Source organism: Sminthopsis crassicaudata, chromosome 2, assembly GCF_048593235.1.
Source record: "Sminthopsis crassicaudata isolate SCR6 chromosome 2, ASM4859323v1, whole genome shotgun sequence".
In the NCBI taxonomy this organism is placed as follows: domain Eukaryota; kingdom Metazoa; phylum Chordata; class Mammalia; order Dasyuromorphia; family Dasyuridae; genus Sminthopsis; species Sminthopsis crassicaudata.
Genome location: NC_133618.1, coordinates 251,127,473 through 251,154,550, shown reverse-complemented (window position 1 = coordinate 251,154,550; position 27,078 = coordinate 251,127,473). Strand labels below are relative to the sequence as shown.

General features: G+C 38.3%; 1 protein-coding gene across 2 annotated transcripts in view; it reads left to right on the top strand.

Moving 5' to 3' along the window:
* The first annotated feature begins 261 nt into the window (after positions 1-261).
* RBBP8NL (RBBP8 N-terminal like) overlaps positions 262-27,078 on the top strand; it is a 68,835-nt gene continuing 42,018 nt past the window's right edge. For both annotated transcript variants that reach the window (XM_074288783.1, XM_074288784.1), the window contains exon 1: positions 262-398. The gene's annotated coding sequence lies outside the window, so the exon portion shown is untranslated. The remainder of the gene's footprint in view (positions 399-27,078) is intronic.

The following is a 27,078-nucleotide window of genomic DNA, read 5'->3' as shown; positions in this document are numbered from 1 at the left end:
CCTCTGCCCAAAACAAAAGTGACCTTAATGTCAGAATGCATTTATTGAACTCAACCTGTTTGTTAACTGGATTGACTTCAACCAACAGTACAGGCTGAGCCGTAATTATGAGAAAACAATCAGATCTCTATTTGAGTTCACACCCTACCCGTTTTACCACTTTTTTGTGTTATAGCAGAACTTGTTCAGCAACTTCGGCTTGGCTTTCCCTCCTTTCTGCTTCTGGATTGAAGAAACGCAAACCAGTATAGCGAGTTTGGTCAAAAATTATGGCTTATTGTCTGTGCAAGTTCACACACTGCTCCTTTATAGCTCTCCTGTGCACTAGGAGATCATTTCTTGACTCAAAGGTAGAGGCCGGACCGAGCAGGAGAAGACCAGAGGGGCAGAGCCATGATGTAAGTACCAGGGGCCCGTCACTGGCCCTGATGCTCTAAAAGTCAGTAATGTCTATGAAACAGAAAGAAAAAAAGCATTGACTTCAGTGTGTAACCGCTGGGGAGGAAGAGAAAGGGAGATGGATCTCCGGAGCTTAAGTTTCCTCCAGTATGTGAGGTAGCTGAGCTCCAGGTGCTGTCCTCGGTGTGGCAAAGGAATCTCTCTGTGTTGTTAAGCAGGACTATGTGCTCTGCTCTCCTCCATGAATGGGGTCTATGCATCTTAATCCCAGCTTGGAATCCCCAAACATTTCTCTGGTGGCTCAGTTGGCAGAGGAGGGCTTGGTTTTCCCTACAAAGTCACAGCTGCCTATAAAAGTGATTTCTTACTTCTCCCCCCTTGCAAGGGAGGGGTAAAATGCCTGGAGTTTGCCCCAGTTGCTTCAATTGGAAAGAAGTGAATAAAACTATTGCCTTAAAAGGAATTGGAGGAGGGAACAGAATCCACTACAATGAGGACCACTAGGCTGAGTGGGAGACACTGAGTGAACTCAGGAAAGCAGGATGTCTGCCCTGGCTTCTCTTGAGAATACTCATTTGGATAATAGCTCATTTTTTTATTCCTCTTTTATCCCCAGTCTGGGGCAGGGAATATTGGAGAGGTGAAAGCAGCAAAAAGTATGAAGGGCATTGGTCTGTTGGCTGAGAACTCAGCTATGCCAAAGGAGATTTCCCAAATCCCTTATTTGGGAGTAAGAGAGGGACTATGGGGACTTAATGTGGGAGGAGGGAAAAGTCTCCTTCTCCACCCCACCCTCCCCCATCATTCCCTTCGAGGGGTATGACAGCTACCAAGACTTTCTGAGCTGGAAATGACTCTGAAGTGAGACATCCTCCGTGCTTCCAGCTTTAGCCCGTTTTAGAGATATGATCCCCTGTCCAGCACTAGTGAATTCATCATTTTCCTACAAAGATAGGTCTTGAATCCCAAGACCATGTTCCACCAAATTCGTCCTAGCTTCCCCCCAGCCCCGAGCCCCCATGCTAGGCCATCCTTTATGCTCCACCCCAAAGGCAGCTGTTTGACTTCAGCCTGGCCCTGGAATCAGGTTGCAGTGGTTTCTGTTACCTGAGCTACAGGAGACAAGAGAGCAAGTTGACACTTCAGGTCCTAAGCTGTACCTCAATCCTGCATTGTTCTTGTATATGTGTGTGCCAGCCTGAACAGGCTATGAGAATAGGGGTGCATGTGTGTGCTGTCAGACATGCATGTTGTATGCACAAACCATCGTTTGCACACATGATCAAAACTGTTTGTGTATACACACGGCAGCATCTACAGGTGTGTCTGCATGCAAGTTTGTGTCAGTGTGTTTGTATGTGTACATATGATATGTGTATGTTCAGTCATGACATTTCTGCAGAATGTGAATATTCAGAAAGTTCTTTCCTCATACTAAGCCCCAAGAAGTAGGTAATACATGTAAGCATCAGCATCCCTATTTTTGCAGATAAGGGAACGGAGACTTAGTTGAGGTTGTTGGAAAGAGAAAACTATCTTAGAGGGGAAGGGGAGAGGATAACAAATTGAGTTTTGATTAATCTGAATCAAGAGTGACAACAGGATAGCTATGTAGAGATGTGTAATAAACATGAATAAATGAATGAAACAAGTATTTTTAATCACTTACTGTGTCAGGCATTGTGCTAAGCACTTTACAAAATATTATCTCATTTTTCATGACAAACCTGGGAAATAGGTGCTGTTATCATCTCCATTTAACAGTTGAAGAAACTGAGGCAGACAAAAGTTAAGTGTCTTTGCCAAAGTTACAGAGCAATGCAGTATCTTAGGCCAGATTCAAATTTAGGTCTTCCTGATTTCAGACACAGTGCTCTATCCATTGTTGTTGTTGTTGAATAATTTTTAGTTGTATCTGCCTCTTTGTGATCCCATTTGGGGTTTTCTTGGCAGAGATATTAGAGTGCTTTGCCATTTTCTTCTCTAGTTCATTTTACAGATGAGGAAAATGAGGTAAACAGAGTGAAGTGACAAGTAGTGTGACTCATTTGAATTCAGGAAGATGAGTCTTCCTGACTGCAGGTCTGATGCTCTATCCACTGAGCCACCCAGCCTTTAGACTTATGGACATATGCTCTCATGTAGATTTAGCACCAGAAAAAGTGTTAAATGTCACATTTTCACACTTCTTCATTTTACAGATGAGGAAACTGATACTTAGAGCAGGAAAGGTTACTTGTCCAAGGTCACATAGGTAGTAAGTGTTTAAGGCCAGATTCCAACCCAGGTTCTCTGATTAACTAACAGTTTTCTTTCCACTGTACCAGACTGCCCTTCTCTGACTCCTCTGTCACTTGTGTCCATCATACAATTATTGCTTTCTGCTTTATTCTCTGAATGCCTGTGCCATACTACTGAACCCCTACTTACATGGTCCTATATCTTTCACTAACTATTGCATGGGTTTGAGACTTGTTTGTTAAAACAGACTACAAAGTCCCCAAGGGCAAGGATAGTGTTTTCTCCTTCTATGAAATTCACATTACCCAGGCTAATTATTGGCTCCTGGACCAAGTTAGACCAGATAAGGGCTAACACCTAAGTGAGATCCCTTCAGGAACCTTTCATCCTGAGCAACTCTAAAAAGATTGCTTTCAATCTTACCAGAAGGACTCAATATATATGGAGGGGGGGAGAAGGAGGGAAAAAAGAGAGACAGAAACAGAGACAGACAGACACAGAGAGGGAGAGAGAAAGAGGCAGATAGATGCAGAAAAGAGAGGTGGAAATACAGAGAAAGAAAGAGAGGGAAAAGAGAGGAAACTTGGTGAAGGGGGAGGGAGAAGGAGGAAAAAGAAAGAAGAAAGAGAAAGAAAGAAAGAAAGAAAGAAAGAAAGAAAGAAAGAAAGAAAGAAAGAAAGAAAGAAAGAAAGAAAGAAAGAAAGAAAGAAAGAAAGAAAAGAAAGAAAGAAAGAAAGAAAGAAAGAAAGAAAGAAAGAAAGAAAGAAAGAAAGAAAGAAAGAAAGAAAGAAAGAAGGAAGGAAGGAAGGAAGGAAGGAAGGAAGGAAGGAAGGAAGGAAGGAAGGAAGGAAGGAAGGAAGGAAGGAAGGAAGGAAGGAAGGAAGGAAGGAAGGAAGGAAGGAAAGAAGGAAGAAAGGAAGGAAGGAAGAAAGGAAGGAAGGAAGGAAGGAAGGAAGGAAGAAAGGAAGAAAGAAAGAAAGAAAGGAAGAAAGAAAGAAAGAAAGAAAGAAAGAAAGAAAGAAAGAAAGAAAGAAAGAAAGAAAGAAAGAAAGAAAGAAAGAAAGAAAGAAAGAAAGAAAGAAAGAAAGAAAGAAAGAAAGAAAGAAAGAAAGAAGAAAGAAAGAAAGAAGAGAGGAGGAAGGAGAGAGGAGGGGAGAGAGATAAAAATGAGAGAAAAAAGGGAGAGGGAAGTGGGAGAAAGAGAGAGACAGACAGACAGAGAGACAGAGACAGAGAGGTTGGAGAAAGAAAATTCAGATAATCTGATTGACAGACATTCAGAGCAACAGAGACAGACAGAGAGAAAGGGAGAGAGTGGGAGAGAAAGACAGAGAGAGACACAGAGACAGAGAGAGAGACACAGAGAGGCATGAAGAGAGTGAGAGAGAAAGAGAGAGAGAGAGACAGAGAGACAGAGAAAAGAAAGAGAGAGACAGAGAGACAGAGAGACAGAGAGACAGAGAGAGGAGAGACAGAGAGAGTTTGGAGAAAGAAAATTCAGATAACCTGGCTGAATTCACTGACTTGTCCTCCCTTTGCTTCAAAACAGTAGAACACAGAAAAAACTTGATTTTCTACTTTTTGATTTAGGAAAAACATCACAACTAAACAACAGAGTAAGAAAGGGTAATACAACTGGAAACACCCATTAGAAACTTCTCTTCTTCCTAAGCAAATACAGACTCCAACAGGCAAATACAGGGCCCTATTGAGAAGCCCATTGGAACACTTCACACACATAGGGATCCAAATACAGTGAAGGGCTTTGTAGGGCCAGCATACTGCTGCTATTGTCTATTCTCAGACAGCCTTCATACTGATTTATCTAACAGAGCCTCCCTAGTGCAAAGGGGATGAAGCTTTTCTGTACTTTCTCTTTCACTAAAGGAAACAGAGCCTTGTTGAACATACTGAGTAGGGGAACTAGGAAGTAGACTTCTGGGGTCTGTCCTTGATCCATCTGTTGACCGGGCTTGTTTTTCCCTCAAAAACCCAGACCCTACTTTGTTAAAACAAATTCCAAGGGACCATCCAAACACTTTCTTCAAGTTAGATTGTTGGGTTGAAATATGTCCTATCCACAGGGATTTGGGAATGTGAGCCAGTAGTGATTCTATCTAGAATCTTCTGAGCATCACCAAGTCTTAGGGGACAAGTGTTGAACTCCCTAAAAGAAAAAGAGGGGAAGCTGATAGAGTAAAATTTTAAAACTTAAACATTATAAGACCCCAATTGATGGGAATAGTGTGAGGGCACTGGAAATTAGGCCATCTAAAGGGGATTCTGAAAGTTATATAAAAAGTTGCATAAATGTAGGTTATTATTATTTTTGCTATTGTCTATCCCCAAATATTTGAAGGGTTATCATATGGAAGAGAGACTAAGTTTGTTTTGGTCCCATAGAAAATTAATGGAATAGATATAAGCTTCTGGAGACATATTTGAGAAAAATACTTCCTAATAATTGTAGCTGTCCAAAAGTGGAATAGTCTGCCTCTAAGAATAAATTTCCATATCACAGCAAATTCCCCAGGAGATCTTCAAGTAGAAACTTAAAAGAAGAAATTTCTGCTCAAATATGAATTAGGCTGAATGAATTCTAAAGTCCTTCTACCTCTGAGATTCTATGGTATGTTTAAGGAACAGATATTAAATAAGATAAAATTTCCATGAAATAAGGCCCTGACTCATGATTCATTTGCTCCTACATGAATGAAGCAAATTTAGGAGTACATAAGTGGCCCGGAGAACTAAAGCAAATTACAAAAGATCACATCCCCAAGAAATGGGGAAAAAAGACATTGGGAAAACTATGGATGAAAAGAATATAGAACATTGAAGGTCAGTGAAAGGAAGGGAAGGAAGTGTAAAGGAATATGCATTTATTAAGTACTTCCTCTGTGCCAGGTTCTGTGCTAAGCACTATACCAGTATATAATATGTATAATATATGCTATATTATATTAATTGATCTTCATAACAATGGGGATGGGGTTAGGTATTATCATCCCTATTTTATGGTTGGGGAAACTGAGACAGATTTAAGTGACTTGCCCAAGATCACCCAGCTAGTAAGTATCTGAGACTGGATTTGAATTCAAATCTTGAGTCCAAACCCAGTGCTCTACTATAAATTGCATAATTTGTTTTTGTTTTTTGTGATGTCATATTTTCTGGGACTGACCTGTAAGTCTGACCTAGGAAAGACACATTAGCAAAGACAATGTTCTATCCTCATATGTCAAGTCTAGGGAGAAAAGATAGAACAAGGGATCACTGAAAAATCAAGGACAAACAAATAACTGATGAATGATTGAATTCTGTGAATCCTTTCCTTAGGCCACCCAGGAAATTGGCCTTTTTGGGGTGGGCCTGCCTGGTTTCAAAAGTGGGTCATCCCATCCTAGTCTGAGATTTCAGTGGCTCTGAAACAAAAACCTCCCTTTTGTCAAGGAAGGGTAAAAAAAAAAAAAAAAAAAAAAAGTCTTTAAAATCCTCCTACCAAGTCTTCAGTAACCCATGGTGCAGGTGAGTTTTTCATAAAAGGTTAAACTGCTTCAGGCTCCAGGAACCAGACTAAAAGCAGCCAATGAGAGACAAGTCTCCAGATATCTGTGGGCAGGCTTTGCATGAACTCCCAGCCAGCCTGGGCTAGGGCAGACCGGTGGGGCAAGAGGTTTGCAGGAATGCCCACTAAGCTGAGGATCCTGTTGCCTGAGGAGGCTGTGCTGGGGATGATCCCCCACACCCCCCACAACATTCCACAAGACCCAGCATACACCTCCCCAGAGCAGAGGCAGCTGGGAAATGGGGGGGGGGGGGGTTAAAAGGAAAATCCAAAGAACAAAGCAAAACAATAATAAGTAGTGGTGAAGGAGAAGGAGGAGGAGGAGAAGGAGAAGGAGGAAGAAAAGAGAAGGAGGAGAGGAGGAGGAGGAGGAGGAGGAGGAGGAGGAGGAGGAGGAGGAGGAGGAGGAGGAGGAGGAGGAGGAGGAGGAGGAGGAGGAGGAGGAGGAGGAGGAGGAGGAGAATTCCAGAATAGAACCTGAAGGGCAGGAAATCTGAAACCAAGACCCAGTTCAGTTACTTGAGCTGGGAGGCTCTTGAAACACCCAAGTCCCCCCTTGGTTTCCATAGCTGATGAGCAAGTAAAGAAACAGGATGGGCTACAGCCACTGACCAACCTCACGGTGGAATGCCCAGTTTCTAAAGTAGCTTTTAGTCTCCCTCCCCTGCAGGAAGAAATGTCTGGGGTGGTAGGGAGGAAGGTATGAAGAGACCAAAGGTCATGCTCTTTAGAATCTCAACATGTTACAGCTAGAAGGGAACTCAAAGATCTCACTTAAATCCCTTATTTAACAGATTTGTTCATTCGTTCATTTACCAATTATTGAATATCTGCCCAGTTCAGGCCATAAGCTCAATAAGCAGAATGAAGCTATTAGTTCATAAATCCATACTTGGGATTTAAAGTTGGTACACCCAGAGAAGGAACACTGGGAATTGAATGTAAAATATTAACACTACTGTCTATCTACCCAGATTACTTATACCTTCAGAATCTAATACTTACCGTGCAACAAGAAAATTGGATTTACACACATATATTGTATCTAGGTTATACTGTAACACATGTAAAATGTATGGGATTGCCTGTCATCTAGGGGAGGGAGTAGAGGGAGGGAGGGGAAAATCTGGAAAAATGAATACAAGGGATAATGTTATAAAAAAAAAATTACTCATGCATACTCTGTCAAAAAATATATAATTATAAAATTAATTTTTAAAAATTAAAAAAAATAAAAGTGATCTTAACAGATAAAAAAAAAAAAAAGGATTTAATGTTGGAAAGAATTTTGAATGTCATCTACTCCACATTAATCCTCTTATAAAATGAGGGTACTGAAGACCAGGAAAGGAAGTGACTCTTCCCAGATTGTACAGGTGATAGGTAGCAGAGTGGAATAGGAACCCAGGATCCACTCCCAATGTTGCCAAGGTATCAAGCTCATTCTTCAGGGAGCTCATGGACTAGTAGAGGAAGTAGATCCCCTTATCCAAGGGGATAACTTTATCCAAGAACTTTATCCAAGTTTCTAATTGGTATTTGAATAGTAGGATGGAGAAAAAGGATTACAATTTCAAAGGGATTTGTGAAGAGGAATACTTCAGATCTGGCTTCACCATGGAAGAGAAGATATAAGCTCCTAGAGAGTCAAGATTGCTTCATGCTTTATATTTGTACCCCTTGCACTTGGAATATTACCTAACGCATTGTAAGCTCTTTACAAATGCTAATTATTAATTGATTTGAACCATCCTTGAAGGTTAGGGAAAATGAGGCAAGTGGAGAGCAGAAAGAAGTAATGTAACAGAACTTATTCTAGCACATAGTAGGGCTGAATAGGGGCAAGTAGATGGTGCAATGAATAGAGCTCCAGGCCTGGAGTCAAGAAAGATTTATTTTCTTGAGTTCAAATCCAGCTTTAGTTACTTATTATATGATCTCAGTCAAGTTCCAGAAGCCTGCCTCAGTTTCCTCATCCATAAAATGATCTGGAGAAGGAAATGGCAAACCAATCCTATATCTTTGCCAAGAAAACACCAAATGGAATCTGAAACAACTGAACAACAATAGGCCCTGGATACATGTTTGTTGACTAACTGACTAGAATCCAGGTCTCCTGTCTCCATAATTCTTATCATGACACCATACTTGTCTAGCCTGCCCTTCCCAGACTACCAACAGGAGTTTGGAGATCAGGATTTCTGGAGACCAAGAATTTTTCATTGTTTACTTTCATGCCTCTGAACATTAAGATGAGTGTCCACAGAGGTCCCCTTGAATCTAGGGAAGATTCCATATCCTAAAAGTCCATGGTCATAATAATTGCAACACATGGCAAAGAAAATCCGCATTGTCCTAGACTCCACTACCAAAGGCCCTCCAGACCCTGTCTCCTGGAGCACAGACCAGTGCCTTCAATGTTAGGAGGATGTTGAAAAGAAAGAATGGGTGAGGCAGTGACTAAAAGTCAAGATAAGCCAACCTAGCTGCTCCCTAAAACTGACCATCTCACAGGGCTCACCCTCCTCCATTCAGGATCACTCTGAACAGTCCAGGGCATCCTGAACCTGACCTAGCTCCATGCCAGTTCCATAAATTAAATATATAGTACCTCTACACAGTAGAGTTTTTCTATAGATACATGCAATATGGTGTTGGAATTGAAAAGAGTTTTAGAAATCCTTCAAACCCCACTCTTTGCAGAGGAAGAAACTGTGATGTAGAGAGAAGAAATTACTTTTCCAAGGTCACATAGCCAGAAAGTAGCAGAAATTAAGCCTTCAATGTTCTTTCTAATTAGTTGTGAACTCCGAGGGCCAAGAAAAAAAATATATATACAAATCCCTTCGCTCATTTTAAAAGCTCCAGCCCCAGGGCTAGACCCCACCCCCACCCTGTCTTACTTAGCTCATGGACATAGCCACACCAGTCACACCCTGAGCCAGGCCCCAGATCCTGTAAAGCTGATGGGAACATGCCTGGAGAGGAAAAACCCGCCAAACTCTGCCAAACTGGTTGGGCTGTTCTTCCAGCAGGAGGATGGAAAGGGCGTAGGTTGTTGGGATTTTTTTTTTAATGACTTGAGTTCATTCAAGCCATAACTAATATATTTCTTTCTATAAGTAAATAGTGTTAAAGTGGAGACTTTGTCCCCCAGCAGCACCTACACTTACACTGAAGGGAGATATTTCTGTGGATACCTAGGGAGATGGGCAAGGACACTGGGTGACTTATCTTGGACTTTTCGCAAAAGTAAAGGGAGCAAAGGCCCAACTAACCTCCAAACAGGAGATGGCCTGTGCATCCCCAATAAACGTATCCTCGTTGTTATATTTTTTTTCTCAGTTTAATGTTTAAACAAATTTGTGTGCTCTGGCACACGATCCTGGCCCTGCCCCTCGCCACCTGTGTGACTTTGAGCAAATCACTCAGCTGTTCTGAGTGAGTTTTAATTTCCTTATCCATAAAATTAGGGGGTTGGCTTAGATAGTCTCCCAGGGCTCTTTCATTTTATGATTTGATAGAAGGGTCAGGTTAATTCTTGCCACTGGACCTTTGTTTAAAATGCACACTCTATCCTTACAGGGTGTAGGTAAATTGACTTTAATGTGAGGATATAACAAATAAATTAGGGGTGAAAAGGGGGTTGTACTGGAAGAAGAGAAAAGGGAAGGTAAGATGGGCTAAATGACATCATATGAAGGAGGCAAAAAAGACATTACAGTTGAGGGAAAGAAGGGAAAGAAATGAATATTGTGTGAATCTTAGTCTCATGAGATGTGGCTCAAAGAGGGAATATCATACATATTTAGTTCAACATAGAAACTTGTTTCACCCTACAGAGAAGTAGGAGGGGAAAGGGGAAAGAAAAAGAGGAGGCTAATAAAATGCACCCTCTCCAGAGGCAAGTTAGAAAACATTTAACAAGTGTCTTTTTTTGGAGGGAAAAGCAGAATTACTACAGAACAGGCTTTTTTAAGTTTGATCTTCATTGTTAGCGTTTTCCCCATAGTTTGTTAAGTCTAGACAATTAACAAAACAAATCAAATCCTGAATGCAGTGTTGGCTGAAATCAGTCCAGAAGTATAAATGCTCACACTGGAAATTTAACAAGAGGAGTTGGCCCCAGCACAGCCCTGACACATCCTCTGTTTTCCCATTGGAGAGAGTATAAAGGACCACATGAGAGATTGCATAGTATACTAGACTTTAGAGTGAGAGCTATGGGTTCAAATTCTGTCTCTGATATTTATTAGCTATGTGACCACAGGCAAGTCTGGGTTTGCTCCTCTGTAAATGGTAATAATGTACTTACTTGTAGGAGCTACCTCACAGAATTATTGTGCGATCCCAAGGAGATAAGGTATATAACTAATCTTAAACACATTCACAGAATCATAAAGCAGAGTTGTAGAACACAAAGGTTATCTACCCAACCCCCCTCATTTTATAAATGAAGAAATCCAGGGTCATGGAAAAAAAGAACCTTGCCCAAAATCACACAGCCTTATAGGGACAGGGGCAGAATTCAAACCTTGATTTCTTGACTAAAGGCTTCTAGGTGGTATGGTAGATAGACCACCTATGGTAGATAGATGGAGTCAGGAATAATTGAATTCAAATGTGACCTCTTCCTAATTGTGTGACCCTGGACAAGACACTTAACTCTATTTGCCTCAATTTCCTCTTCTGTAAAATGAGCTGAAAAAGGAAATGACAAAACACTCCAGTATCTTTGCCAAGAAAACCCCAAATGGGTCATTAAGTGTCAAACATGATTGAACAACAACTTTTGACTAAATCCAGTATTCTTTCCTTTGGGCCATACTGGTGCTCAGTGATAACATATTCAAAGACAAGAGGAAGTAGAAATAGCAGCATATACTGGTGGAAAGACTATAGAACCTAGAATCAGAAGACTTTTATTTTAATCCCAGCTCTGACACTTATCCTCAGCTAACTTTGGGATCTTTCACAAGTCATTTTTTGTCATTTAGTTGTTTTTCAGTCCTGTCTGACTCTTTGCTGCCTCATTTGGGGTTTTCTTGGGAAAGATGCTAGAATAATTTTCTATTTCCTTCTTTAGCTCATTTTACAGATGGGGAAACTGAGGCAAACTGGGTTAAATGACTTGCCCAGGATCACACAAGTAGTTAATGTCTGAGGTCAAATCTGAACTCAGAAAGGAGTCGAACTCCAGACCCAGTGCTCTGTGCACTAGGGCGCTACCTAGTTTTACCTTTCACAAGTCACTATCTTCATCTGTGAAATGAGGAGGATTAGACTGGATGAGTGGTTCTTATCTGGTGCTTCTCCAACACCTTGAGTTTCTTAATAATGGTCCAAGAAATTCTTGCTAAAAAAAATTATTTAATGGTACCTTAAGCAGTAAATAATTGTAGAATATTATGAATACTATATTAAATTATTCTCGAGATTGTTGTGGTGGTGGTGGTGGAAAGGGGGTTAAGGAGCAAAAAATATTGGACCAGATAATTTCTATGGTCTCTTTCTGTTGTTATAGTCCATATATTCCAGGACTAAACCAAATTAAGTTTAAATATCTTTTAGGTGAAGTATGTGCAGATAGACAACCAAGAGCTGGCTAGAATTTAAGGTGTTTAAAGCACTTTACAAAGATTATCTCATTTGAGCCTCACAACAATCCTATGGAATAGATGCTATTATTATCTCCATTTTATAGTTGAGAAAACTGAGGCAGAAAAAATTAAATGACACCCAAAGTGATAAAGCTGTTGTGTGTGAATTAGGATTTGAACATAGGTCTTCCTGACCCCAAATTCATTGTTCAGTCTACTGTACCATCTTGCTTCTTACAGTTATAACCTAAGTGTGTGGGGGAGGAGGAGGATGGTACAGAAATATTCCTTCCTGGATCTTGAGGTGCTACAGAAACTGCTTCCTTCAAGAACAGAAGAGACAGAGAGAGAGAGAGAGAGAGAGAGAGAGAGAGAGAGAGAGAGAGAGAGAGAGAGAGAGAGAGAGAGAGAGAGAAATAGAGAGACAGACAGAGACAGACAGAGAGACAGAGAGACAGAGAGAGACAGAGAGACAGAGAAAGAGACAGAGAGAGAGACAGAGAGAGAGAAGAGAGAGAGAGACAAAAAGAGACAGAGACAGAGACAGAGACAGAGAGAGGACACAGAGAGAGAGAGAGAGAGAGAGAGAGGAGAGAGAGAGAGAGAGAGACAGAGAGAGAGACAGAGAGAGACAGAGAGAGAGAGAGAGAGACAGAGAGAGAGACAGAGAGAGAGAGAGAGAGAGAGACAGAGAGAGAGAGAGAGAGACAGAGAGAGAGACAGAGAGAGAGAGAGAGAGAGAGAGAGAGAGAGAGAGAGAGAGAAATAGAGAGACAGACAGAGACAGACAGAGAGACAGAGAGACAGAGAGAGACAGAGAGAGAGACAGAGAGCAGAGAAGAGACAGAGAGAGAGACAGAGAGAGAGACAGAGAGAGAAGAGAGAGAGAGACAAAAAGAGACAGAGACAGAGACAGAGAGAGACACAGAGAGAGAGAGAGAGAGAGAGAAGAGAGAGAGAGAGAGAGAGAGACAGAGAGAGAGACAGAGAGAGAGACAGAGAGAGACAGAGAGAGAGAGAGAGAGACAGAGAGAGAGACAGAGAGAGAGAGAGAGAGAGAGACAGAGAGAGACAGAGAGAGAGAGAGAGAGACAGAGAGAGAGACAGAGAGAGAGAGAGACAGAGAGAGACAGAGAGAGAGAGAGAGAGAGAGAGAGAGAGAGAGAGAGAGAGAGAGAGAGAGAGAGAGAGAGAGAGAGAAGGAAATACCTTTCTAATGTTCCCTATACAACAAAACTTTCCTCTAGGAAAGCTCTAGGTTTAGAGTTGAAAAACCTGTTTTGTTTTCAGATCTTCACTGTTACTTTGTGTTACTTTGGATAAGTCCATCTAGCTCTTTAAGGTTCAGTTTTTCCCACCTGAAAAGGAAAGTTTAAACCAAAAGATTTCTACAGTAACATCCCTTCCACCTCTAAATCTATGACCTCATGAAGCTCTCTTTGTATTCCTAGAACCTAGAACAGTGCCCTTCACACAACAGATGTTTAATAAATGTGTTTGTTGGATGGATAAATAGATATACTGATGGATGGATGGATGGATGGATTGATGGATGGATGGATGTTCTCTGACAGGGATCTTGAGATTTAAAAAAAATGGAAGAAGCATTCCTCTAGAATCTCACAACTGCTGCCAGAGGGGTCTATGTAATCCAGATTCCTTTAAGGATCTGCGGACGTGAAGGTTTTTTTGCTCCAGAAGACTACCTTGCTGAGAATGCAAGCAAGGTGTGCTATGTGCATAGTTTCCTATACTCAATCAGTATGGGCTTTCAGGTCTGTCACTGGGACGTGCTATTCTCAGCACTGTAATTAGGGGGCAGCAACCATCCTTACATAGCAGTTATATCATCTGCAGGAGCGAGGCGCTCAGCCCTGTTCACTTAAAGGAATTAGCACAGAAACCAGCAGAAAAGTTTCCGTGCCTCCTTCTGATGTCTGGGACAGAATGGAGGTTCCAGGAATGAAGTTTGACTCTAGAGGCAGATATTTAGCAACTGAGGCCCTGCAGACTTAGGGATTCTAAGAAATAGGAGGAGGATGTAAAGATGAAGGAAGAGGAGGGGAAAGAGGAAGAAGAAGAGTAGGGGAAAGAAAAGGAAAAGGAGGAGGAAGAAAATGGACATTATTCTCTGCATCTGTAAGATATTACATGGAAATTAAGTTATTTGAAGTGCACTAAGGTTGTGGAAATGTCAAGGGAATTTCCCTAAGATATTTACTCTTAGATCTATGTTAGATGATCAAATCTAGCCCTCTCTTTCTACAAATAAAAAAACCGAGGCACAAGAAATTAAGTGACAACTCAGGCACATTTTTTAAAAATTCTCAGCAATTTCACCACTAATCTAGTAAATTCAGGAGTCTGGAAGGTTTTCTAACTCTAAGACTTCATGTTGTTTCCACCATACTATGCTGCCTCCTCATATCCAAGAGAAAACACACAGAGATATTAAGAATTCTAATAGCAGAGAGATAGAATGACAAGTTCATCCATTAGAAAACAGGACCCTTAGGTTTCAAAACTAGCTCTGTCATTGATTCATGGTATGATCCTGTGTGCATCCCTGGATCTCTCTCAATCCCTATTTCTTCATTTGTCATACTGGGACTGAATGAAATGATTTCTCATATCCATTTCTAACTCTAACATTCTATGACTGGGTTAAGAAATACTAAAAGCTCTTTCTTTTCATCTCTATCTCCTAGCTTTCCTGATTTCTTTTAAATCTAAGCTAAAGTTTTACTTTCTGCAAGAAGTCTTTCCCAGGCTTCCTTAATCTTAATGCCTTCCTTATGAGATTCCCCCCAATTTTTTTTCTGTATGTATCTTGTTTACATGTTAACTCCTCACTTAGACTATGCACTCCCTGACATTTGGAACAGCCTTCCTTTGTAGTCCCAACACTTAGCACAGTGCCTGGTGTGTAATAAGTGATTAATAAATGCCAGTTGACTGACTGATACTTTGAAATTTATAAAGTGCTTTCTTCACAACAATCCAAAAAGGCATTTAAATGCAAATATTTATTTATCTATTTTGTCCTGACAAAATCAGCAGCTCATCTGAGATTTTGTCTTTAAAATATTTAAATTTTCTTTTAATTCATATTATAATTTAGTCTTCAAAAGTTGTCAAGAATATTGAGAAGTTAAGTCATTTTCCCATGGTGATACAGCTAGTCTGTAGATAACAAAAGTAAGACTTGATCTCAATACTTCTTGACTTCCAGGCTTGCTGGCTTTCTATAGACATTCCTCCATATTACCACTCTAGTAAAGGATTTAGTATCTTTATTTTACAGATTAAGAAACTATTAAGGGACTTACTCAAAAGTCACATAGTGTCAGAACTGGAACTCAAATCCAGGTCTCCTGACAAGTCAAACAACCTTTTAATTGTACCCCTTTTCCTCTTATCTTATCTAGAGAATCAGTGGCAAAGATGAGACTAGAGCCCACATTTCCCAACTCCCAGCCAATGAATTTTCTAATTCCTCAGAAGTCTACCAATTCATGTCAATCAATTAACATTTACTAAAATACCTACTATGTGTCAAGTACTGTGTTAAGTTCTGGGAATACAAAGAATCACAGGGTAATAATTTATTTCAGAAGTCTAGTTTTTCCTAAAATTTGGGCCTCAACAATTATATTTGGTCTGGTGTTAGCAGAGAACAATGGGATGATGATATCCCTAATCCTGGACATTTTAACTCTTTCAGTGCAACCCTAAGATAACAGTTGCTTTTTGTGTTGCCAAGTCATGTTGATTTTTTTTTAACTTGACTCTGTCATCCATTGTATTAGCCATCCTTCTTTCTTGTCACCTGCCAGTTATGTAAGTTATCTACACTCCAAGTCATTGATTAAAAATACTGTAAACAACCAAGAACAGAACCTCACCCTAGAAATTTCATAGATTAACACAGACCCATCAATGATTACTCATTGGGTCTAAGTAGTGAACCAGTTTTGAATTTACCTAACCGTAATTCAGGCCATATCTCTTTATCTCGTCCACATGGAGAGCATGAAAGATTGCTAAATGCTCTGCTGAATTCCAAGCATATTTTGTTCATTTAAAAAAGTATCTGTTGAGTTCCCACTGTGTTCCAGGTACTTGGGATTCAGAGACAAAAAAACCAAAGTGACTACTCAAAAAGCTTTACATTAAGAAGAACATTAAGGAAAAACAAGATGGACATAGGAAACTTAAGTATAAAATATAATTAGTTAATTTGCAAGGAAAAGGCACCAATCATTGGAAGTATTGGGACAAGCTTCCTAAAGGTAGCATTTGGGCTGAGTTTTGACAGAATCTAAAGACTCTATGAGATAAGGTGAAGGAATACATTTCGGGACTGAGGAGTTGTCTATATAACAGCACAAAGATGGGAGATTGACTATGGGGATACAACAAGCAGACACATCCCTGGTGTGTATGTAGCAGGGTAACATATAAAGATTGGAAAGGCAGGCTGGTGCTAAATGGCGAGGGGCTTTACAAGAAGACTTTATATTTGATCCTTGAGACAAAAGGGAAATTTTGGAGCTTTGTGATTAGGAGGATGGCATAGTCAGACCTATATTTGACTTTATAACTCTCACATAATCTAGACAGGGTGAGACAAAGTTAATGACAATGAATATTTCTTGATTAACTGCTAAAAATCATAGATCTATTGAATGTCAGAACTTAAAGAATACTTAAAAATAATTTCATCTAACACATTCTTTACCATTTACAGATGAGGAAACATGCCCAAGGACATAATTTAAACAGGTTCCATAATTAGTCAGAAGCAGAATCATATGTAAAAAATATTTATTGTTCTAGTTGATAAAGAGACCAGTGACGGCAGAAATTGAGAAGAATGTAGCATCAAAGTCCTACAACATTAGAGTACACCCTAGAAATTATCAAATCTAGTCTTCTTAGGTCAAGTAATTTGCCTAAAGCTATGCAACTAGTAAGTAATAGAGCTAAAATTCCAATAATAACACAAATATGAAAATAACAACAATAATAATAGCATATAGTGCTTTAATTGCACAGTACTAAATATATGTTATAACTTATCTCAAATAGCTGTAGTACACAGGACCTTACTAACTTTGACACTGTGGTTTCAATATTTGAGATTGTTCTGACTGGATGATGTGCTATTCTTCCTGAGTGTAGTTAGAAATCAAGGCTTTCCCTCATGAGAAACAAAAATCCAGTATAAAATCAATCAGTAGTTTCTTCAATAAGGCTTTCAATCATTTCTGCTTCACCAATAAATTCTTGAAAATATTCAGGTCAAAATATTTTGGCTGTTCTTATTCCACTTATTGGTTCCAGTTTATAACAGTTCACAAGCCATATTATACCTGAGATCCAGATGGGCTCACGCTCAGTTCCAAGCATCAGGTCATAAAGAAAATATTGACAAGCAGGATCAGTTGAAGAAATTAAGCATGCTTAATTTGGAGAAGAGTGGATTTAAGGGGGCCATGATTGTTGTCATCTAATATTTGAAGAGCTGTCATGGGAAAGAAAAATTGGCTTTCTTTTATTTGCCTACAAAATCAGAGAATCACAGAAACTGAGTTGGAAGGGACTTTAGAAGCCGTCTATTTTAATCCATGCATGAAAGGAGCACTCACTGTAACAAACCCAACAAGTGGTCACTTAATATCTGCTTAATGACCTCCAATGAGGAGGAAATTATCAGCCCTCCAGAAAGCCAGTATAGTTTTGGACAGCTCTCATTGTTAGCTTTTCCTAATAATTTTTCCAAATTCTACCTAATGCTCTAGTTCTGCCCTCTGGGGCCAAACAGAAAAGATATAATCCTCTTCCACATGGGAGCCCTTCAATTGCCTGAACATGACACTCATGTTCCGCCTCAACTCCTCCCCAAGCTTCTTTTCTCCTGGCTAAACACACCCAGCTGCTTCAAGAGATCCTCATATTTCATGAGCTCAAGAGCTTTCACCATTCCAGTTTGCCTCCTCTGAACATTCTCCAGTCCTTAAACTGTGGCACTCAGAATCGAACACAATCTGACAAAGGCAGAATATAATGGGATTATCATTTCCCTGTTTCTGAGAGCTATGCCTTCTTCTAATGTTGCTTGTGATTGAAGTAATTTGTTTTTTTGTTTTGTTTTGTTTTTTGTTTTTATTGTTGTTGTTGTCATTTTGGTTTTGGGGGGAGGGGGAAAGCGGTGGCTGCCAAATCACTACCAATTCATATTGAGCTACTGTCACTATTGTTGTCCAGTCGTGTTCAACTTTGATTCTTTGATGATTCTTTGAGACTGCATTTGGAGTTTCCTTGACAGAGATAGTAGGATGGTTTACTATCTTTTTCTCCAGCTCATTTTAGAGAAGAGGAAACTGAGGTAAACAGAATGGAATGACTTGCACAGGCTCACACAGCTAGTAAGTATCTGATTCCAAGACCAAGATTCTGATTCAAAGTGCTATCTACCCATGCTTCCTCCATTTTAATAGAGTTGGCATTTGTACTAAAATACAAAACTTCACATATATCTCTTTTGAATTTCATTTGATTTAGTCCAGTACTTTACCCTTGCCAAGATATTTTTGGATTCTATTAGCTACTGCTCCCAACTTTTAATCATCTGAAAATCTGATGGGCATACATCTTTATCCAAGTCATTGACAAAAGTGTTCACCAGCACAAGATCAAGCATATAGCTGGAGCCCTGCCCTGAAGCCCTCCTGCCATGTTAGAATTCAACCATTAACAACTGCTCTGTGTCCAACCTTGCAAGTGATCCTGAATCTGTGTGATTATATTATCACATAATCTAGATTTCTCTGACTTCTTCATAAAAATAGTATAAAATGCTTTTCTCAAAATCTTGTTAAAATCTAAGTAAACTCTATCCATAGCTTTTTTTTTTAATCTACTACATTGGTAACCTATCAAAAAGAAGGAACGGAAATGAGGTTAATCTAGCATGATTTATCCTCAACAAAACTAACTCCTTGTAATCTCTGATTCCCTTTCTAGAATTTTACCCATCATCTCTTTAAGGAGTCAAAGTTAAACTCACTAACCTAAATTTGAAGGCTCTCCTTTCTTCCCTTTATTGAAAATCAGGACATTTACCCTTTTTCAATCTTGTGGCACTTCTCTCATTCTCCATGATTTTTCATATATTGCTGACAATGGCTCATGAATCTTATCTGCAAAGTTCTTTAGGTCTGGAGAATGGGGTTCCTCTGGATCAGGAGACTTGAAGTTATCATAGACACCTAAAACATCCCCTTACTAATCTTGAATATCAAGTGCCTTAGTCATTTTTGTGGTACATATATAAATTCATATTGTTGAAAAAATAGAAAGAAAATTAGAATTGAGTAGTTTTACCTTTCTTTGTTATCACCTAAACTACCCCAAGAAAAGATCCTATCCCTCTAACAATACTCATTTTTCTTCCAATATAAATTTAAGAGATATATTATCCTTAGTTTCCTTAACCAGCTGAGCTTTAGTATTCCTGATATTATCTGTATAGGTCTGAAACTATAATATTCATGCTGTGACTTGGCCTTATTTCAATCTTCTATACATTTTTTAATTTAATTTTTCCATTTTTGTTACATTTTAAGTTCTATTTTAAGTGTTTCCCTCTTTCCTTCCATACCCTGTACTAGATAAGGCCATCATTTGACACAACAAAAAACATACCTATTAAGTATGGATAGTATGTAAAACCATACTATGCATACTTTCATTCATCAGTTCTTTCTTGGGAGATAGATAACATCTTCTTTAATAAGAACCTTGTAACTGATTTGAATATTTTTTAATAATCAGAATAGCTTAGTTGTTCACAGTTATTCTTTGAACAATATTATTGTTACTGTATCCTCTTAATTCCCCTGTCTTGGGGAACCACTAGTTCCTCTTGGTTCAGCTTATTTTACTCTTCATTATTTCATGCATTTCCATGTTTTTCTAAAATCAAACTGCTCATCATTTCTTAAAGCACAGCAATATTCCATCTCAATCATATATCACAACTGGTTTAGCCATTACCCAACTGATGGCCATCCCCTCAGTTCCCTTTGACTTCTATAATAAACCTAATGTTGATATTGCTGGGTCACAATGTTATAACTTTTTGGACATAATTCTGGATGACTCTCCAAAATGATTGAATTAATTCACAGTGTCCCATTTTCTCTACTTTTTTTTTTGGCTGAGGCAATTGGGGTTAAGTGACTTGCCTAGGGTCCACAGCTAGGAAGTGTTAAGTGTCTGAGGCCAAATTTGAACTCGGGGAATTCAGGGCTGGTGCTCTATCCACTGTACCACCTACCTGCCCCTTTCTCTATATTTTTAAAAAGACAAGTTGATTTCCATTTTGTCTACATTTTTAAAAAGCTAAATTAGTTTATAAAATCTCTGTGCCTATATATGTCTCTTTAAACAAATCCCATTTTCCTTCTTATTTGAATTACCTTATTTCCCTTTGTGTCTTCAGAATCTTATTTTGGGGCATCTCACATTCTGCCTATGGTGACACTTTATAATCCATGGGATCCTCCCTATTTTTTCTCTGAACTCATTGCAATCTACTTTTCAAAAACCTAAAGTATATATCAGACTATGCCTAGGTTTCTCTTTTCTATGATAAATTCTAGAATGGAATACTAATGGTCATTCATTATTATACAGATTTCCATCATTTCTGCTCTATACAAATGATAATTATATGCAGAATGTTTTTTCTCTACCTTTTGATAATTTCATTTATCACTAAGGCAAAACTAAATGGTATTAGCTAATCTGCTTTTGACAGAGTTCTAAAAGGTTGAAGTCTCCCATCACTACTACATATTATCCTTTCACATTAACTTTTATAATTAGTTGCTCAAAATCCTCATTTATTTCTTTCTGTCAAGACCATCTGTGGGATATTCTAATGACAAAAATCATTTCTATCTCTCTGTCCTTTGACTTTCACCAAATACTTTCCATCATGCTTCCCTGTTAGGTTCTTACGTAGTGCTAATGAGATAATGAGATATTAGGTTCTTACGAAGTGCTAAGTCGGTACTTGACAATTCTCTAGTTCTGGCCATGAAAAAGTTTACTTGTGAGTTTACTTGTGAATTTCTGGGGAAGAGCTTGCATGCTTAGGAGGAGCAAGTTCATTGGTAGAAGTAATTTTTCCCAGAAGCCCTTGCGTTATCCCACGTCCATTCTCTGGGAGGATAAAAAAGGGCAGCTCTGGAGGAAAAGTGAGTCTCTGCTCTAGACCAGACTTGAGGCAGCTCTCTGCAGGAAGGGAAATCACTTCTCTGGACCAGAGTTGACGGCAACTGTCTGGAGACAACGGCTCTCTACAGGAAGAAGAATATGAGTTGACACAGCAGATCTCCTCCCAGAGAGCGATGGGCAGCTTCTGGAGACAACAGCACATTACACTTCCCAAATCTGGTCGCAACATGACTATTCTTTCTAACTATTCAATTCTACTCCAATGCTTCTTTTACCTGTAGTATTTCTTTTGAAGCCATAGTCCAATCATGTGTTCCAGCACACCAAGTCACAGAACAAGTTTTGAAGTCAAATTTGCCCACTTGAATTAGGACCATTGGTTCTTCTTGTTCATTACTTAAACCTTGTACATTTATCTAGAGATACTTGATAGCATGGGTTTTCCTCCTGGTTCCTTTCTTGAGTTTATGTCTCCTATAATCTGCAGCTGCCTTAACTTCTCTTAACTATTCTTCTCCCAATGACTGCAACACTGTTTTCCTTGCTGTTTGGCAAATACAACACCATCTCCTGCATGAATGTTTTCATTGATAATCCCTCATACCAGGAACACTTTCCCTTTCCATTTCTACCTCTTAGCTTCCCAGGCTTTCTTTAAGACTCAGCAAAAGTCCCACCTTTTTAAAGAAATTGGTCCCAGTTCTCCTTAATAATCTTAATGAATTGGTGACAATTTATCATGTACAGTACATGATTTATTTGTATATAGGTGTGATCTCACCCATTAGACTGTGAACTCTTTGATAGCAGGGTCTGTTGTTTTACCTTTATTTATATACCAAACACTTAACACAATGACAGACATATAGTAGATAATTTAATAAATGCTAGTTTGTCAATTGACTTCCTTCTTTAAGGTTACACCCTAAACTCTCTGATTTTCAAGGATATGTACAGTCCTTCCTCAAACCAACCAATCTTTTTTCAGTTTAATGATGGGTTGATTAAGTTTGAAAGACATCTGACAAAAACATCCTTACCAATCTTTGTTAGATATAGTTGATTCCTGGCCAGGAATCTGTCAACCTTATATTGTAAACCCATGATGGAGAAATCCAAATCTCATTCTCAGAAATACCTTCTCAGCCAACAAGTTAATTTTTCTCTTCTGCATTCTTTAGCTTTGATAGACAATAGTCAGGGAATTACAAACTGCACCCTGTAGTCTTCTGTTTCTTGCCAAGACTTTATAATTATGCATAATTTTTTAAATGTTTCTTCTAGTAGCATCATTTGTGATTCAGTTGAATCTCAGAGTGGATAATTGTCATCTATTTGGATGTCTTAAGGGCCTATATCTATAGATAGAAACTCCAGGAGGAGATTTTTGGTTAGTCACTTCAATTATGTCTGACTCTTCATCACCCCATTTGGAGTTTTCTTGACAGGAACACTGGAGTCATTTGTCACTTCCTTCTCCACTCATTCTACAGATGAGAAACTGAAACAAACAGGGCTAAGTGAAAAATCACACAATTACTAAGTGTCTAAAAAGATGAGTCTTCCTGACTCCAAGCCAAGTATTCTATTCACTGTACCATATAGCTGCCCAGAAAGCCAATAGATTTCTATATTTTTGTTATCACTATCTCAGTACACTGAGCAGGGAATCACTAACTACAACTCTACTTCCTCTTATTCCTCTACCAGATGACCTCTCTCATCTAGTAGCTCCCTTCTTCCACCTCAGGTTCTTTTTTTTCCTCCCTAGAAGCATTTGCATCTGTTGCTTCAGTCAATCTTCATTCTAACATCTGGAATGTGTAGAGACATTCTTCCAGCTTTTTTACCTTTTCCTCTGGGAGAAAGATTGATTTATGTTGGGAACACATAAGTAACAAGCATTGGTCTATGGTGGAAATAAAAACATTTCACACTCAATATGAGCCACTTCACAATTTCCCCTGTTCACCACAATGGTTGAGGTTTCCAACCTGGTTTCTTAAAACTACTTATTAATGTTTATACCTCAACCTTAAACACCTAGTTAAAACTTTTTATAGGCAATTACCACTTCTTAATAACTTGACTACCTCACTCAAATTCCTTTTCTTTGTCTCAACAAAAAATTCCATTGCCACTCCCCTTTATAAAATAGAATCAGAACCAAGAAATGAACAGAGCAAAACTTTGGCTCAATGAAAGGAAAAACTACCTAACAATTCGATTTTCCCAAAGTGAAAGGAATGTGCTTCCCAGGGTGGTTTTGTGAACTCCCCATCAAGGGATAACTTTAAGCAGAGTCTAGAGTTACAACTTGGGATAAGAAATTGGACTAACTGGTTTTTTTAAAGTTCTTTGCAACTCTGAGATTTGTGATTCTAGGAGCTGAGCAGTCTTCCTATACCCCAAAATCTGAATTTAGCAAAGCAACATAAATTAACCAAGTTGTCTATGACCTGGGTTAAATTCATGCAAGTAGTCTGTTTAGAAGAGGATACTATGATTACTAAAAGTTTTCTCTCCATACAATAATTAAGTAACTCTCTCTTCTCTCTTTTGTCATATCTAAGCAAAATGTGCTTGGCCAATAGTGGTTATATTGTCATGAGAATTAGGAGCAGATTTATCATAACTTTGTGATTTTAGTCAAATAATTTTACCTTTTCTAGTCTCAACTTCCTCCTCTATAAAATGGGGATAATAATTTCTGCTCTAAGTATCCCACAGGATAATTGTGGGGATCAAGTGAGATAATGGTTGTGAAAGCACTTTGTGAATTTTAAAATGATATACTTGTGGAAGATTTAAGCTATAAAACTAATAACAATCACACTTTGCATTTATAGTGAAAGAGAACCTATCTTTGAAAAAGCTCAAAGAAAAAGAAAGGGCTATGTGTTTGACACCTCCCTTCCTCACAGAAGATCAGTGGGAGGATCAAGGAAATCAATCTGTAAAATTGAGATACTCAGAAGAATAGACCTATGAAAACATCAAGATTTTAGAGGTACTATACAATTTCAAAACAGAGCTCCAAAGTCCTGTCCAAGAGTAGATCCTTAGGTCCCTTTTTTGGAAATTATTGTTAGTTTGATCTTTTAATTGTAAAAACAACTATCAACAAAAGCAAAAATCAAATAAACATATAAAATACAAGGCAAAAAATCTTACAATCCACTTCTGTCCTTTAGTGAAGCTCATTGCTGAAATGAACTAACAAAGAAAGATAGAAAATGCTTCTATTCTGGGTCCCCTTCTAGACCTATTCTAAATTCTTCTACTTTTAGCTTTCGACATTTGTTTAAAAATAGAGTTTTACATAGTTTTGACATAGTTATCCTTTTTGTTCCCATGATACAGATGACAACCCTCATATGTTTGCTCATCCTATACAACAATTATCTATGTCTATGTCCTTTAATAAATCTTCCATAGAGATTCCACCAAAATACTGGGTTCCTAATTCTACCTCATACATATCAACAAAATAGAACATGCAGGTTGTGCACTGGTAATCATTTTTGATCAGTCCTATATACAACAAATAATATCCTTTACAAAACTTCTTTTGCATCTTCATTGTTAATGTTGTTTAGTCATTTTCAGTCATGTCTGACTTCATGATCTCATTTGGAGTTTTCTTGGCTAAGATATTGAAGCGTTTCGTCATTTGTCATTTCCTTTTGCAGATCTATTTTAGCACCACTTAACTACCTATTCTTCATTGGTAATATGCTATCACCTACTTGTGCCCACTATAAGCCTATGTGGTTTAAAAAACATATGTGAAAGACACTTTGTTATAAGAATATTTTTAAAGCATCATTGTGCTCTTCTCAATCAAATTTTATATACCCTACTAAGAATAAGTACAGCAGTATCTGCACCTTTCAATCAATTAGGTCTTTTTTTAAATAATAAGACTTCAAAGTTAGTCCTTTTTTATTTACAAAACATATGCATGTGTAATTTTTTCAACATTGACCTTTGCAAAACCTTCTGTCCAAAATTTTCCCTCCTTCCCCCCACGCCCTCCCCTAGATGGCAGGCAGTTCAATGTGTGTTAAATATGTTAAAATATATGTTAAATCCAATATATGTATACATATTTATACAGTTATATTGCTGTACAAGAAAAATCGGATCTAGAAAGAGAAAAAAACCTGAGAAGGAAAACAAAAATGCAAGCAAACAATAACAAAATGAGTGAAATTGCTATGTTATCCGCCACATTTAGTTCTCATCGCCCTCTCTCTGGGTATAAATGGCTCTCTTCATTACTAAACACAATCAATTGGATCTTTAATTAAGTTTAACGTAGATCTGCTATGGAAAATTATTTTTAAAGTCTGCTTAATATCTTTTTAATATCTTCATCACAAATATCCTCAATCCATGTGTACATTAATCTGATAAAGGATTGGTAGAATGTGGTAGTGTGGTAGAAAAAATAGGAATTTAGATTCAGAGATAAGAAGATCATCATTCTAATTCTATCTCTGACACTTATAAACTAATTGACCATGTGCAACTGGGGATATAGCAATGACAATGACCACTGGGGATAATAATTCTTGCCATGTCTGACTCATAGGGTTGTTGTGATTATGTTGATCTCAAATGAGATATTCATAAAGTTTTTTGTAAATTTTAAAGTTCCAGGTACAGTCAATTATTATTTAAAAGGTTATTTTAGTGTTAGGAAAGTAGAATTATAGGTAACTAGTTATTGATTTTTTTAGGATGATCTTGGTTTTTTGTAATAATAAAATCATCAATTGTTGTTTCCAAGATCTTTCAGCTATGTTGTCATTCAACCCCTCAATTCCCTCAAAATCATGGTACCTCCAGCACAGAATTACCTTGGGCCTGATCCACCTGCTCTTCCATCTTTGTTTTCACAGTTGAATGGCTCTAGACAACACATTTAACCTCTTTATAAAAAGAGCTGACCCTTTAGCGTTCAACAACGATACTGTATGAGGATGTATTCTGATGGAAGTTAATATCTTCGACAAAGAGAAGATCTAATTCAGTTCCAATTGATGGACAGACTCAGCTACACCCAGAGAAGGAACACTGGGAAATGAGTGTAAACTGTTTGCATTTTTGTTTTTCATCCCAGGTTACTTTTACCTTCTGAATCCAATTCTTCCTGTGCAACAAGAAATTCAGTTCTGCACACATATATTGTATCTAGGATATACTATAACACATTTAACATGTATGAGACTGCCTGCCATATAGGGGAGGGGGTGGAGGGAAGGAGGGAAAATTCAGAATAGATGTGAGTGCAAGGGATAATGTTGTAAAAAATTACCTATGCATATGTACTGTCAAAAAAAGATATAATTATAAAATTAATAATTAAAAAAACTCAAATAGCTAGTAAATAATTGATGAAGGGTTCAAATCCATATTTTTCTGGACTTAAGATGAACTTCAAGTCCAGTTCTCTGCCTGCTACAGCATGTAACTTTAGTGATTTGTCCAAGGTCACATGTTTTTTTGTTTTTTGAGAGGGGGAATTTTTTTAATATTCAGAGTCAATATTTAAACATATTTCTTAGTCCCAGGCCTAGTGCTTTTTCTACTAAATCAAGCTTTTCTCTACTCAATATGGGCTTCCCAAGCACAAGGATTACATCTTTTCCTCCTAACTCTCTTACATCCAAGAATATAAACCTGAGAATACTGGGGGTGTTTGATGATTTTTTTGTTTAATAAATGATTTGAATGAATAAAGAAATGGCTGCAATAAGATCAATGGCTAGTTCCAGCCCAAAATGAACCCCATTCTTAGAAAAATTTCCCACATACATCAACTTCCACTTGGCATTACTTCAATGTGAGTTTTCAAAAAGAGCCTTGAAAAAAGATTTTATAAGCTGCCGTGTGTGTGTGTGTGTGTGTGTGTGTGTGTGTGTGTGTTTTAAATAGAAGTTAATTAGGTTCAACAACTAAATTACAAGCCTGCTTTGCATTCTATTATAGAACTAAGAACATCAAACAAATAGA